Source organism: Labrus bergylta, chromosome 8 (assembly GCF_963930695.1).
Source record: "Labrus bergylta chromosome 8, fLabBer1.1, whole genome shotgun sequence".
NCBI lineage: Eukaryota > Metazoa > Chordata > Actinopteri > Labriformes > Labridae > Labrus > Labrus bergylta.
The window spans coordinates 18,972,209-18,987,141 of NC_089202.1; the positions used below are offsets into that span (position 1 = coordinate 18,972,209).

The window sequence follows — 14,933 nt, forward strand, 5'->3', positions numbered from 1 at the left end:
TATCTATTTTCCCCCACCTTTAATTGGTATGCTGTCTCATGTAGGCCTACGTCTCCTGCTTTGATGTCCTGCTTTTAGGTATCTTGTTTGTTTTACCAGGAGAACAGGATTACTGTCCTGTTTTAATGCACATCTCTCTTTTAAGTGTTTCATATGCTTCTAGAATTACAATTTTGTTGTCCCACTTTAGTCTGTTTTACATATTGCTACTGTCTATGACGGCTAAACTTGTGCATTACAGAAACGATATGAATGTGCATTGTTTTTATAACTTTACATTTTATTAATAAAAATAAATAAAAATGAATGCACTGAACGGTGAAGACCAAACCGTGATGGCTCTACATGAGTACACATACTGTTATAGTCCTACTCAGTGTTGGGCTCGTTATTAAAAAAAAGGAATCTATTACTCATTACTCTTTAAGTACTTTAATTACTTTACTTATTACTCCCTGCCATCAGTAATATGTTACACTACTTGTTATATTACTTTTCGTAATAAGCCACAACTTTCATTAGTTCTTTTTCGCTTTTAGCTGTGCTCGATTAAAATCCAGTCTTGGTTGATTTGTAGACATTGTAGGGCTACAGCTGTCCTCCACAGCTCATTGGTGGGGTTTATTTACACGAGCTTCATGTTGTTGTGTTGTCGTCAGATGTTGTAAGTGCTTAAGGAGTTTTGAAGTCTTGTGTTTTACAGTATAAAGAGTCCTGGTACTGGGACACAATTTACATATGACAATGATGTTCTTGTTATCTTTCTTGTCGACAAAACTTAAGTAATGGGAATATTTCCAGCCGCTGAATGTAAACTTCCATCTTTCAAGCTAGCCAGGGTTGCCAGGTATGTGTGACAACAAATGACAAAACAAGCCCAATGGCCAAAACAAAACTACTATCGGCGGCACCTAAAAAAAAATCCCAAATCCGCATATCTGGCAACCATGGCTACCTTCCTGCTTGTCTGAGATGCGCAACAAAATTAATCTGGGGTTTGTTGCATAAATCTGAAGTGGGGTAATAACAACAACAGTAATGTAGTAACAAGTTATTTTTTGTGTGGGTAACTGTAATATTATTACTGGAATTTCATTAGTAATTCGTTACACTTCTTGTTACTTGTAAAAGTAATATCATTACTGTAACGCATTACTAGTGATACGTTACAGACCAACACTGGTCCTACTAGCTGTTTCTATTGATGTTTAGCAGGGCTTGTTCAGGATAAAGGCATAACATTCTCTATCCCTCATCACAAATAAACTACATATTCAAAAAATACAACTTTATTTTTTTCTCTTTTCAGATTCACCCAAAGGGACCACAGTGTCAGTCAGTCCCTCTGGTCCAGTGCAAGAAGACACAAATGTGACACTGACTTGCAGTGCTAATGCAAACCCAGCTGTAAAGAACTACACCTGGTACAGAGCTGATGGAGGCCAGGAGACTTTCATGGGGACTGGACGTATTTTAAACATCAAAGCTTCTAGGGAGAGAGGACCTTTTTTCTGCCGGGCAGCAAATGAAGAGGGAAGTGGAAGATCGAACAACACACAGATGGATGTTCAGTGTAGGTATTGTTTGAAAAATTAGCATGAACACAGGTAAAAAAAATGGAACTGATGCAGAAGAAAAAAGAACCAGAAGTCCCATACACACCCCGTATTATAATGTCCATTGTGACAGCAGAAATGGACATGTTTATGGCCTGGTAAAAAATATATTTTGTTCTGATTTTTGCGATCTCCTGGATGGGAGGAAGTGGACTCTTAATGATCTTTTCCGCCGTCCTCACCACTCTCTAAAAAAATATATTTTGGTCTGATTAGTTATTGTCTTTATCGACTCACATTGTAAGCGGAGTGAATTTTCTCATTACTCACCAGTTTGGATTTTATGATGGTTATAAGGCCTGAAATGGTATTTGTACCACCTCATGGTTCAGTACATGCAGTGATAAGACAAAGACGACTGAGTGGAGAAAAAAGGCAATCCCTCATGGCAGTATTCACACCCTAATCTACTTTCCAGTAATGCTCCAGACTATAAGATATTGATTTTTTCCTTAACAAACAAAAGGAAGTAGCAGACACAAGAAAACACAAGAAAAAATAAAAAGTAATATTGTACACAGCAAAGGTAGAAGACCTAGAGCTAGTTTTTAAAATCAGTTGTGGGGGAAACTTTGGGTTTGCAGTGTATTTGAACATATTGAACATTTTCCCAGAGGTGCCCATTACCAGAGCAAATAATAGACTGAGAATTGACCCTTGGGGAACACCAAATGTGAGGTGGAAAGGGGATGAGGAAAATTGTATCGCCGAAACAGAAAGATCTGCCAGATAAATAAGATTGAAACCAGTACAGAGCAGTGTTTTTAATGCCAATGTACTCTTTCAGGAAATTCAGGAGGATATCATAGTCTTTCGTATTAAAAGCAAAGCTAAAGTCCAGGAGGATTCAAATTGAACAAGAACTCAACTGGAGATGTTCTGGGTTAAGGTGCAAATCATCTACGCGCGGTAGACCCCAGCTGATGACCCTGCAGATAACAAGTGGGCATTGGTGGAGATTTGGAAGGGAAGCAAGGGAAGAGCGTTTTGTTTGGCTTGATTTATTCTGAAAGGGGCAATGTCATCAAGGATTGCCTGACATGTTTTAGAATCACATGAAAAAAATCAGCAACCAAATAAAGGGTAATATGAAATCAGGAGATAAGCACATCGTCTGGGACAGCCTAATATTCATGTTGTGTTAATAACAGGGATTAAAGCAAAAAACATTTTGTCTGAAAATTCTCAACGTATAAAACAACAAATAACCAATTTCAATTGGTGTTTTCGATCTAGGTATAAAAAGCTCAAAATCTAGACTGACAGATATGGCCTTGCTTCTTTTTGACAAATATGACTAATGTCAAATTCATTGTATGCCTAGATAAAGTTAAGTTACTAAGTTAAGTTAAAGTTTTTTTCTTTAAGTACAAGAAGGCTTTTTAAAATGTGTACAGCACTAATGTAGTACTGTACTTCATAACTTTCACCCACTCAGTCGTTAAATGTATCAGAGAAAACTAGTGATAGCTTGTTAAGATAATAAGACATGTTAGAATTGTGTTGTCAAACGGTCCAGTTTAACGGTGACTCATGTCGCGCGTTGCTCTGTGAGTACTGTTTTGTATCACCTGTTGTCTTGATGCGCGTTCCTATCAGAGTGTTAGCCCTGCCTGCAGGTAATGTTACGGATTATCATTCTCCTGTATTTCACTTTGGTCGGGTAAATAAAGTTGCGCACCGAAGCCTAAAAACAAATCCTGATATGATGGGCAGTGCACGCTGATGTTCTCTACCACAATAAAAGCCTACTATACACCGAGCAGACTTCATGTAGCAGATCAAAGTTCTGACTTTATATTCAAAATGCCACACAAACACAAAACTACAATTGTAGTCATCACAAATAAACTACATATTCAAAAAATACAACTTTATTTTTTCTCTTTTCAGATTCACCCAAAGGGACCACAGTGTCAGTCAGTCCCTCTGGTCCAGTGCAAGAAGACACAAATGTGACACTGACTTGCAGTGCTAATGCAAACCCAGCTGTAAAGAACTACACCTGGTACAGAGCTGATGGAGGCCAGGAGACTTTCATGGGGACTGGACGTGTTTTAAACATCAAAGCTTCTAGGGAGAGAGGACCTTTTTTCTGCAAGGCTGAAAATGAAGAGGGAAGTGGACGATCGAACAACACACAGATGGATGTTCAGTGTAGGTATCGTTTGAAACATTTGCATAAATGCAGGTAGGTCAGGCTTCTTTTGTGCAGCGTTTTACAAATGAGGAATGTAAATAATCTTTGTTAATAAGCTTCTTGAAAGAGAGGCCCGTTTTTCTGCAAGGCTGAAAATAAACTGGGAAGTTTTCAATCAAACACAAGACAAATAGATGTACATTGTAGGTGTCATTCATCAGTTACATTTTTCAAAATGTATGAAAGTCTCTTTGTTTATCTTTAATTTGCTTTGATTGGAAACTTCATATCCATAAAATCTTTCTTTTGTAGAGGATTAACTTTGTTGTAAATAAAGGGAGAAAAGAGTTATAGATAATGGATGGATGGATAGTTTACATAGATAAAGTATTTAGTGCCTTTCTTTTAGGGTGGTGGGAGATCACTTTGGGTAATCCACCCTGAACGACCTGAATGGTAGGGAAAACACTGTGTTATATATGAGGTTCTATAATTAAATTAGAGACGAGCAAATGTTAACTTTACCCCCAAAAAGGTCTGCTTAGTAAGAATGTGCATATCAAGTAAAATTACAATCATTCAAATGAAATTGCTTGCGCGAGTAATATTGTATCCTGCGAGGACAAAACCATGCTTTGAGCGCAAAAAGAAAAAAGGAGAGAGCACTGTAGTTACGCGCTCAGGGTGAGATTTTGCTCGTGCTCAAAGCATGGTTTTCTCCTTGCAGGATACAATATTGCTGTGCAAGTGCTCACAAAAATAATATGCGTGCGTGGCTGTTTTATTGGCTGGGATAAAGCGCCTTAGGTCGGTTATGGAGATGTGACATAGAAGAGCATAGTGCTGTTCCATAAGTGGAATTGTTTTCAACTGAGAGCTGAGTGAATGCGGCCTCAAGAAACGTATGAAGCTGAGTGCTGAAAACACTGAACTACATTGGTTTTGTATTGAAAATAGGCGCTGCCAGCGTTAAAAGCGCCCTCTGTGGACACAGGCCCAGAATGAAAACCAATTGACATGGAGGAACTAGAATTTTTCTTTGCCTCATTCACTTCATTCACACGCACAGCTGATCAACTTTTATTTTTATTATTTTTACAGCCATAAGCCTTATCTTTTACTTTTGCAAATTTGATACAGCATGGCTTTACTTGACTCTCTCCTTGTCTCGCTTCCCTACATCCATTACAGATGCTCCACAGATCATGTCCTCATCTGATTGCACCAAAACTGCTAACCAGGTCAACTGTTCCTGTGAGTCTACGGGAAATCCTCCTCCCACTTTACAATGGAGTTTGGATGAATCACTGGTCAATCGTTCAGACGAGTTTGCAGTCAGTTATAAGCATCGAAATGGTACAGGCGTGAGCTTCATCACCATGAGTCAAGCCCAAAGGAAGGATCACTTCACTGTGCTTTGTCGCAGTTCAAACTCTCTGGGATCTGTTGCTCAGCGATTTATTTTCTACAGCCTTCCAACATCTGCAGAAAGTCAAGGTTTGTCTCTGAACTGAGTATAACTTATTGGTAAGCGGCACATTTCACAATTTGTTCTCATAATTACTAAGTATTAACAAGAAAGCTTTATGAATGGGTAAGTAGTGAAGAAATATTCCTCTTGAAAGCTTTAATATGTCCTGATTTAACAATTTACAAAAATGAATAATTAATAAGTGATGTCCGAATTTATTCAAGTAATAATCTTGTCTGAATAAGAGCTTGAACCATAATCCCTTATTGTCCTTTGTATTTTTCAGTGATTTTGCCAATCTTCATCGCCACCATTGTCGTCTTCCTGGTGCTAGTATGTGCTCTACTCTTTGTTATCAGGTAGGGTAACAGCAAATCAAGCCAAACCGTACAGAATACCACTATGCAAAATATTTAAAAACCTCCAACTTGGAATTTTATATTATTCAATTGAATGAAGATACAGATTCTATATGGTGTTCCTCTGGTCTTCAATTTAAAATCGTTGAAATGTTTAATATTTTTTGCTATTATGAGCAGACCAAGTCTTATCCAGGTAATTAATATTTTTCAATTGAGGCCCACAATTTCAATCAAATGTTGTGGATCGAAATTGTTGCCAATTTATTTGTGTTATTTATAGTGTCCTCTGCTCTGTGTCTGTTTGTGAGACATAAAGATGAATATACAGCTTTATGAGACACCTAAAGGACTGGAGAAACATCAGTATTTGCTGATCTGTGAATTTCAGATGTACCGCTGATCTCTTACTCTCTTTTTTGCTCAAAGCAACTTTGGGATTAAATATGACTGAAGATATGTAGTTATTTAAAGCTTTGTGTACTTTTGGGTACTATCGATCATTAGAATAAAGGAGATTTGGAAGAGTATTGTTTTAAAAGAGGTCGAAAGTATCAAATTATGAAAAAAAATGTTGATAACCTTACTCTGAAGAGAGGATGCCCACAGGTGGTTCATTATGTGGTGTTTTACTGTTCTTTACTGATTGGTGTGCTGTGTTACAGTTTGCAGCTTCTCAATAAGCCCCATGTTTGTAGGCAGCTGTAGCGAAGTCCGAATGGAAAACCTGCGAGTTTTGCTCCAGTATGTTGCAACAAAAAAGTTATGGCATGAAGTAATCATGAATATTTCCCCTTCTTGACAGAGTATGTCCTGTACTGTGACCTTTGCACATGCACACATAAGAATGTTGATGCTGAAATGCTGCCCGCCACCAGCCAAAGCTATAGACAGGCACTAATGCTCTATTACCTAGATGTAAACCAGCATAGTAGACAAGTGGCATGTCATAGCACAAAGAGGTTTGACTGTATTTTGATCTAGAAAATTGAATAAAAGTTGTATGTAGGCTGTCTCGTGTTAAAGTGGTGTATCTTGACCAGAGCAATGCGTAAAAAGCACAGACATGTGGAAGTAAACCTGCAAGGAAGACCAAAGGCTGGCAGTGCTAGTACTGCTAATGCTAGTACTGCTAATGCTAGTACTGCTAATGCTAGCCACACTCAGCACAACATGTTGACATCATTTTTCCTGCAGACGCTGTGATCCTGTGATCTGTTACCAGTGTTAAAATAATTAAATATGGACTGTTCCCTGAGTTTTTTCTCAACTTTAGACTAGGGAAAAAGAAAGATATTGTCAGTATATTCTTGTAGGTTTATACTCTGCTGGTTTTTTCAGGGCTCAGAGGACTCAACACAACCTGCTTAAGAGTCAGGGGTCAGGTAACGCCAGCACAGTTGCTATGAGCCAACATCTACCAAGTGGAGATGAGGTACTTTACCTTAGAATCCAGCAGTTTTCTACTTAGTGTCACTTAAATAAGCAGAATAACCTTACAACCGACATTTCCTTTTGATTTGTAGGAACCCAACAAAACAGATGAGGGCATTTATGCTAACACCACTCAGCTGAAGAAACCAGGTGTCACCCAACCTGCAACTATCTCTGAGCCAATCAGCACCAACTTACCAAGCTCAGGCCAAAACAACACGGAAGATGCCAGGACAAGTTCAGAGAAGAAAAACGAGGAAAGCAAAGATGTGATTTACACTAGTGTGACTTGGAGGAGCAAAGGGAAGAAGGAGGGAGGAAGCTCTGGGGACACAAATCAGTCAGGTTGCTCCTATCTGGAGGAGAAGAGCTTAGAGGGAGGATTGAATTTTGTGAGCAATGCAGTAGAGATGGTAAATCTATATGACGAAGTGAAGCCTAGAAATATGAAAAAGGACTCTGAATGTGAATATGCCCAGGTTAAATTTTGAGACTAGATTACGAGATGCAGACATAGATTACAGTTCAGTCCGGACTGGGCCTGGGCGATAAAACTAAATGATAATTATTGCGATATAATTTTTGTCAATGAATATGAAAAATGTTCGATAAAAGTTTGATAGATTTAATCGTGTGATTACACCACCAACCACTGGGAAGTGGGGAGCGCTAATGTTCCTTGAGCGCTACGTGCTACGTGAAATATTTAATTATAGTTTGTCATGTTCTGAATAATTAAACCATAATTAACCACCTTGTTTTTTCAACTTTAACTCAGGAGCCAAAATCAGCCTTTAAATTTGAAAAAAATGATGATTGACAATTATCGATATCGACTGATATGACATTTTTTATTGTGATAACACTTTTAGTCATGTCACGCAGGCCTACTCGCTATCATAGTTTGGCTCAGTTTACAGCAACAGACTACAGCAGGCTGTAACATTACCTAGTGAAGCTACTGATTGTTGTCACACACAGCCACCAGCTGATCTCTGCATGAGAGCAGACGGGGTGGAGGGAACGGAAAAAGGACGAAGCAGTGTTTGAAACAACGAAAAGATACACAATTAAACAGCAACACTTTATGAGCTCTTTCTGTGTGAAACTCAGCCAAAAATTATATTAAAATATACCATAAAAGTCTGTAATATCTTCCTATTTGTACAGCAGGTACAACTTAAATGCTTCCTACTTTTCACTGAGACTCTGCACAGGGATTCAGCCGTAGTTGATACACCATATTTATACATCCATCTACAGATCATGTGCATATTATATATATTAAGTCATTCTTTAAATAAATCTCACAGCTAAAAAGGCAAGACACTCAACTTAACCTCATAAGAACAGATAATAACCAAGACAAAAAGTTCAAATGGGAAAATACATTTTAACAAAATAAGGTTGTGGGTTTGGAGGTCGCCTATTTACTACAGATCTTGAGACTTCATATAATTGTTCAGCCTAACAAGTTTCTCTTTAACAACGGAGGATTAGGGCCACGATTAGGGCCAAATTATAATAAAGAATAAAGTCGGAAATTTACGAGTTTCCACTGTTGCATCCAACAAAGTGCTCTGTGGATGGAAAGTATAACAGGAACTTGAGTTTCGAGTTCGAGACCAGCCTGTGTGAAAATGATGAAAGGAGAACTGTTAAAGTCTGCTCCTCTGCAGACACAACTTCCTCCAAGTCAGTGTGGTTCTTTCTTCAGAAAAGCCACAGTTTCTTGCAGTATCTTTTCAGGGTCCTGATATTTTATGACAATGTGATAATGATGATGTGCCAAAAATATGTAGTTTCATATCTGCATAAGTAAAGCCCCAACACAACTATTTTATATTTGTGTTTGTTATCTGCACTTGTCTGCCTTGTTAAAGTGTCTCATGGGCAGAGCCAGTTTGTGTCCTGTTCACTGATCATTTTGCAGATGAATAAAGTCCTTGCAAGTTGAAGTGAAAACTTCTCTTGAACTAACTGTTTTTTACTGACTACACAAGGAAGTAGCCTATTTCCTTGAAACCTGTGAAACAAGTGAAACCTTTACTAAAGTATAACAAGATGCTCAACGTTTGTAATTTTAACAGGCTGCTGCTCTTCTGATATAGACTGAAATAACGTCATTATTCTTGTAAATTGAGATTCTTTATTTTCTTTAACGTGGCCATAATCCTCCGTCATACTTTTTCAGTTTGAGTTTAGGGGGATTTTGCTGTTTCTATGTTTCTGTCATCTGACTGTTGACAGGGGTGCAAACTCATCAGGGATGAAAAAGGTGACATGGATCCAAACCTCCTAGGGGGGTCCGGGGGCAAGCCCCCCCGGGAAGATTTAAAAAAAATATATATCAGCTTTAAATTGTGAATTTACAGAAGATTTCAGCATTCAGACCTACTAAAGAAGCAGTGCAAACAATGAGAAAAAACACAATTGCTTGTCGATATCTATGTTCTGTTTTAACTTTTTGATAAAGCTTCAGTGAAACATGAAAAACCTGTGCTCCCAACCTTGAGTCCCTTTTTATAAATGGGATGAATTTGCAGAACAGGGCTTACCATGTTCTACTAAGGGGTGATGTGAAGAGCAGTCAATATGCAAGTAGCTCTCAGAGCAGAGTCTGAGAGAACATAATGCAGTCATCAAGTATGACAATATTGTCAAATATCTTCTATCATAAAATATGTAACATATCAATATATGAACCTGATGTTTTGCTCCTGCTGATTCTCATTAAGTTTATATTCCCTCTGGCCTACCTTATTACATGTGTTGACACTGTCACATGTGCTGTCACTTTAGTGTTTCCTGAGATAACAATGAACCAGAAAGCTGTATGAAGTTACCTTCAGCTAGCACACATTTCTCTCAACATCTTTACCTATGGCTACCAAACGGTTAATATGATCAGACAGTATGTTTAACAGAAAGACTGGCTTGCTAGCCAGACTTCGAATTGGTCACTGTCCCGAATAATAAGAGTGTTTTTAGATGTTTTTATTCTGAAACATAACCTCACCAAAGAAACGAGTGTGAGTGACAGCTCTCATAATGTTACTTTGTATGACAAATGGCTGTACATTAAACTCTGCTTTCAAAAGCAGCTTTCACTGTTGTTCATTTCCTGTTGCATGACACATACTTTTCTTTGTCATCAGCCTTACTTCACTGAACCACTAACATTTGTTGCCAACTTTGCTAACACATTCACCCTCCCTTCCTCTTCCTCCTCTCCCTCACACAAAGGCTTCTCTGTGCTGCAGCAAGTGAGAAGCTGGAACATCACTGTACCTAAAACAGTGACTGCAGTGGAGGGGAGCTGTGCTGTGGTACCATGTCAGACAAAAGCTCATGTCCAGGTCACCTGGTATCAATACAATAAGATGTATTATCCTGTGGTGTATGACAGATATCCTCCTACAGTGGAACAACAGTTGGTTTGGTTCCAGGACTAAAACATTTTTTACAAAAGGAATTTCTCAAATGTCAATAGACGATTTGAAGGGAGAAATTTACTTTCAGAACCAGAGCCGCCATAAAAGTGGGGGATCACTGTTGAGTTCTATCGATCACTACAATTGGCATGTTTGAAATTAGCTTCAGGAGCTGATGTATTTCCCAGATCATTTCATCTCTAAAAGCTCAAAAGCAACAAATACAGCAAGTGAAAAAGTGAACTCAAAAAGTGAAAAAAATTGCTGACTTTGAGTAAGAATGAAAATACTTTTTGTCATACTATAAAATCCAGAATATAAGTGGCATGTTTTTGAAGGTCTCTGAGAGAGAAAAAAAGTTTTCCGGCCTGATCATTTCTATTGTGTTCAGTGAAGTCTACAACGTGCAGTTTGTGTTCAGCTGTGTCGCTCTTTTAGTTCAGTCTGTTTTCACTTTTTGGAGTTTGCACTCCTACTAGTTACAGTACGGTAGTTGAGCTCTCAGGCTGCAGTGAAAGTTGTGAGGCACAGACTCCTAGCTTGCAAGCTCTCTGCACGACTCCGCTGGTCACTTTTTGACTTTAATATAGAATTACTTCAATCAAAAGAGCACTCAACAAGGTTTATTTATGAAACAATATACTACTGTTTTCTGTGCATGCAGGATTATGACCTCGTGAGGGAGAAAAGCTGTGGTTTGTGTCACCTTCTCACCCAGCACAGCATGCAATCACATCTGGATACAGAAAGAATGGGGATGTATTTTTAATCGTCAGTAATGACGCCGCGTGTGTCAGCATTTTATACTGGTATATTGGTTGCACCAGTGTATAGATGCAGCCAACTTTTTGGATCTAGAAAAAGGGTGTGCGTCTTATACCTCAGGTTTTTATGGTAATTGATAAGATATTGATAATTGTGTTATTAGAAATGTATTCTATAGAGTAGTCTGCTTATTTCATTGCTTCATGATAAGGAAGTACAGGCTTTTCATGTGTTTTTGCATTTTAATCGAATGCTGACATCCCCATGATGACAATGTTTTTTAAGGTCTAAAGATACAAATAATTTGTACAGAGAGATGTTTGTTATAAATAGTAAATGGAAGGTAAGTAAAGATGTGACCCTGTATGAAAACTATTCACATGAAATGTACTGAACATTTCATGTGAACATGAATGTTCACTTTTTTTGACTTCCTCATTTTCAAGACAAATTTTGAATGCTGTTTATGAAGGCGGCCAAATGATGAGGAACTTCACTTCTCTAAACATCCTTCACCTCTCTGCTCAAAAAGACCTGACAAAAACGTAAGTGTATAAAACTTTTATATCACTTTTAAAACAACTTTATACTTTTTCAGGAGATATAACAAATCAACATGTTTAATATCATAAAGGTTACTTTTTAATAAGTGCATTTTTCTGAAGTTAATCAAACAAACTTTGTTACAGGGGAAAGAAAAAAACATTCACTCTGATCAAGTTTTGAACATTTTAAAGCTCTCATGCAGTTTTTCTTCTGGGCGTTATTACTGATCAAATAGTTTCCTTAAAGAGGTTGTAAACAAAGAAAGAAACAAAATAAAAAACACAACATTTGTCTCTTTTCTTTGAGGCAGGCAGTCAAACTTCCTGTTTTTTATTTTATTATCATTTCATTTTCTACGTTTTAATAATGAGCATCTTTACGTGAATTGAAAGGAATGCAGAAATATTTCAATTTAAACCTTAAAATGAGAAGCTGCACACCTTGAAGTCTTTTAGTTTTGTTGGGATCAATTTAGTTAACTAAACTCTGGATCCAACCTTTTCCACATTGATGAAGATTCAAATATTTCAAGCTATTTCTCCATCTGCAACTTCTGCAAAGATCACATTCAACAACAGCCTCAAAATGAAATCTAAGTTTATTTGGAGCGAAATACACTAAACTGTAAATCTACATGTATTCTCTCCAGACTTTCTGCCTCTTCTGAAACACAAAGATGGCTGCAGCTCTGACTCTCCTCCTCATTGGCTGTCTGCTGCAAGGTGAGATGCTCACTTATATTTGTCAAAGAAATTAGCTACTAATGTGTTCTGCTTTCTTTTGACAATATCATAATGTAGAGATTTGGTGTTAAATTTACAACTTTAATGTAAAAAAGCTGTGTGAAAATGATGAATCCTGAGTTTTATGTGAAGACTATTTTATCTTTGAAAGCATACTGATAAGGTTTTTAGAAACAGAGCCATCAATAAATTGTATCATGACTTCATTTATTTATTTGTTTGTTTATTTAACAGAGACACGTGCAATGAACATTACTTCATATAAATACAAAGTAGATAACATGCAGTCAGGTTTCTAGCCACGGCTCATTTGAAACCTCTATCCCTGTCAATGATTTTAGTAATATAGTCATTATAAACTCAAAATGAATAAGGATTGTATTGTTAATGTATAATTGTAATAAGGATTTGTTTCTTGTGTTTCAGGTGACCTGTGTGGACAGTTTGAGATCATTATACCACAGACTATAGAGGTTCTGAAGGGATCCTGTGTGACAATCCCCTGCTCCTTTGACGTAGAGGATCAACATAATGTCAACTTAGATAACACATGTAAAGCATTATGGAAAGAAAGTACTAATGGACCTGTTGTGTTTGATAGCAGTAATCCACAACAGAAAGGACAATTGATTGGTGACCTAATAAAAAAAGACTGCACCACAACCCTGAATGACATGCAACCTCAAAACAACAAAGTGTATTTTTTTAGATTGGAATGTGACAATAGACTGAAATATAATTTTGATGGCGTGAAAATTTCAGTCAAAGGTAGGTTTCAAATTAAACTAATTTACAGTTCAGTTATGTAGTAGTTCTCTGACCTTATCATTGATTACTTTAAAATAAAGATAAATCAAACCTTTGATAGTAGAGAGAAATGACTGCTTATACAGGTTTATGTATCTTCTGAACAGATGATCCACCCAGACCGACTCTGACTCCGCCCACACTGAAGGTGAAAGAGGGAACCTCAGTGAGTTTGAACTGCTCTGCTCCAGCTCCCTGTCTGTCTCTTCCTCCAAATCTGACATGGAGCCCCGGCCTGGGTGAAGGTCAGGAGACCCTGCAGGAGAATGAGAACAAAACTAAAGTCAAGATCTCTGTGCTGAACTTCAACACATCACACCTCCATCACAGACAGGAAATCTCCTGTACTGCTGTCTACAGAAAACAAGATGGCAGCACTGAGTCATCTGTGAACACCAGTTTAACAGCTGACATTACATGTGAGTATGTGTGTCTTGTGATAAATTGATTACATAAAATACATGCTTCTTCTTCTTTGTTTGTTGTTTTGTAATCATTTAGCAAACAGTTACGAGCATGGCTGTCACCTGGGGTGTGCATACTGCCATGTGTGATTACCTTTTTTTCTCTCCACTCAGATGTTTGATTGTAGATGTATTCATTGTATGAACAGGGTTTGTTGTTTAGCCTCTACATAAATGATCTAATAAATGAATGCTATTAGGTCAGACATCCTAATGTACGCTGATGATACTATCATTTTTGAACATGCAACAACAAACCAGCAAGCTGCACGTAAACTAACAGCAGTGATGACTAATGTCACACAGTGGTTTAATAACTCCTGTCAATACTTAAACAGAAAGAAAACAATCTGCATGTTTTTCACAAAGATGTCAACAGATCATTTCACACTCAGTGTTTTCATCACAGGGTTAAAGGTCACAGTTGTATCTGATTATAAATGAATGTAACACTGGATTTTAATCTCCCATTTCAAAAACAAATTAAGAATGCAGTGAGGTTCACAAATGACAAACAGTTTGTAAATGCAGACTGAACAGTTTATATATTTGTGGATTTCTATTAGTCTACGTTTACAAAACTATAAATATTTGTGTGTGAATCAGAAATACATTTGTGAATCTTATTTTTTTATTTGTGGATTTGTTTTACATTTATATAGAATGAAATATATTTGTGTGTGCATTGAAATACATTTATGAATCATTCTGTGTGCATTTGTGAATATTGAGACTGATCTAACTCCATAACAGCTGTCCTCCACAGCTCATTGGTGGGGTTTGTTTACACGAGCTTCATGTTGTGCTGTCGTCAGATGTTGTAAGTGCTTAAGGAGTTTTGAAGTCCTGTTTTTTGCAGTATAAAGAGTCCTGGTACTGGGACACAATTTACATTTGACAGTGATGTTCTTGTTATCTTTCCTGTCGACAAAACTTAAGTAAAGGGAATATTTCCAGCCACTAAATGTAAACTTCCATCTTTCAAGCTAGCCAGGGTTGCCAGGTATGTGTGACAACAAATGACAAAACAAGCCCAATGGCACAAAAAAAACTACTCTCGGCGGCACCTAAAAAAAAGCCCAAATCCGTATATCTGGCAACCATGAAGCTCGCTACCTTCCTGCTTGTCTGAGGTGCGCAACAAAATTAATCTG

At 37.5% G+C, this 14,933-nt stretch overlaps 1 long non-coding RNA gene across 1 annotated transcript; it reads left to right on the forward strand.

Annotated features, from left to right (window-relative positions):
• The first annotated feature begins 11,689 nt into the window (after window positions 1-11,689).
• LOC136179759 (uncharacterized) lies at window positions 11,690-13,270 on the forward strand. Its single transcript, XR_010666725.1, has 3 exons — window positions 11,690-11,764; window positions 12,415-12,487; window positions 12,935-13,270. It is a non-coding gene; the product is annotated as an uncharacterized lncRNA (long non-coding RNA).
• The last annotated feature ends 1,663 nt before the right edge of the window (window positions 13,271-14,933 follow it).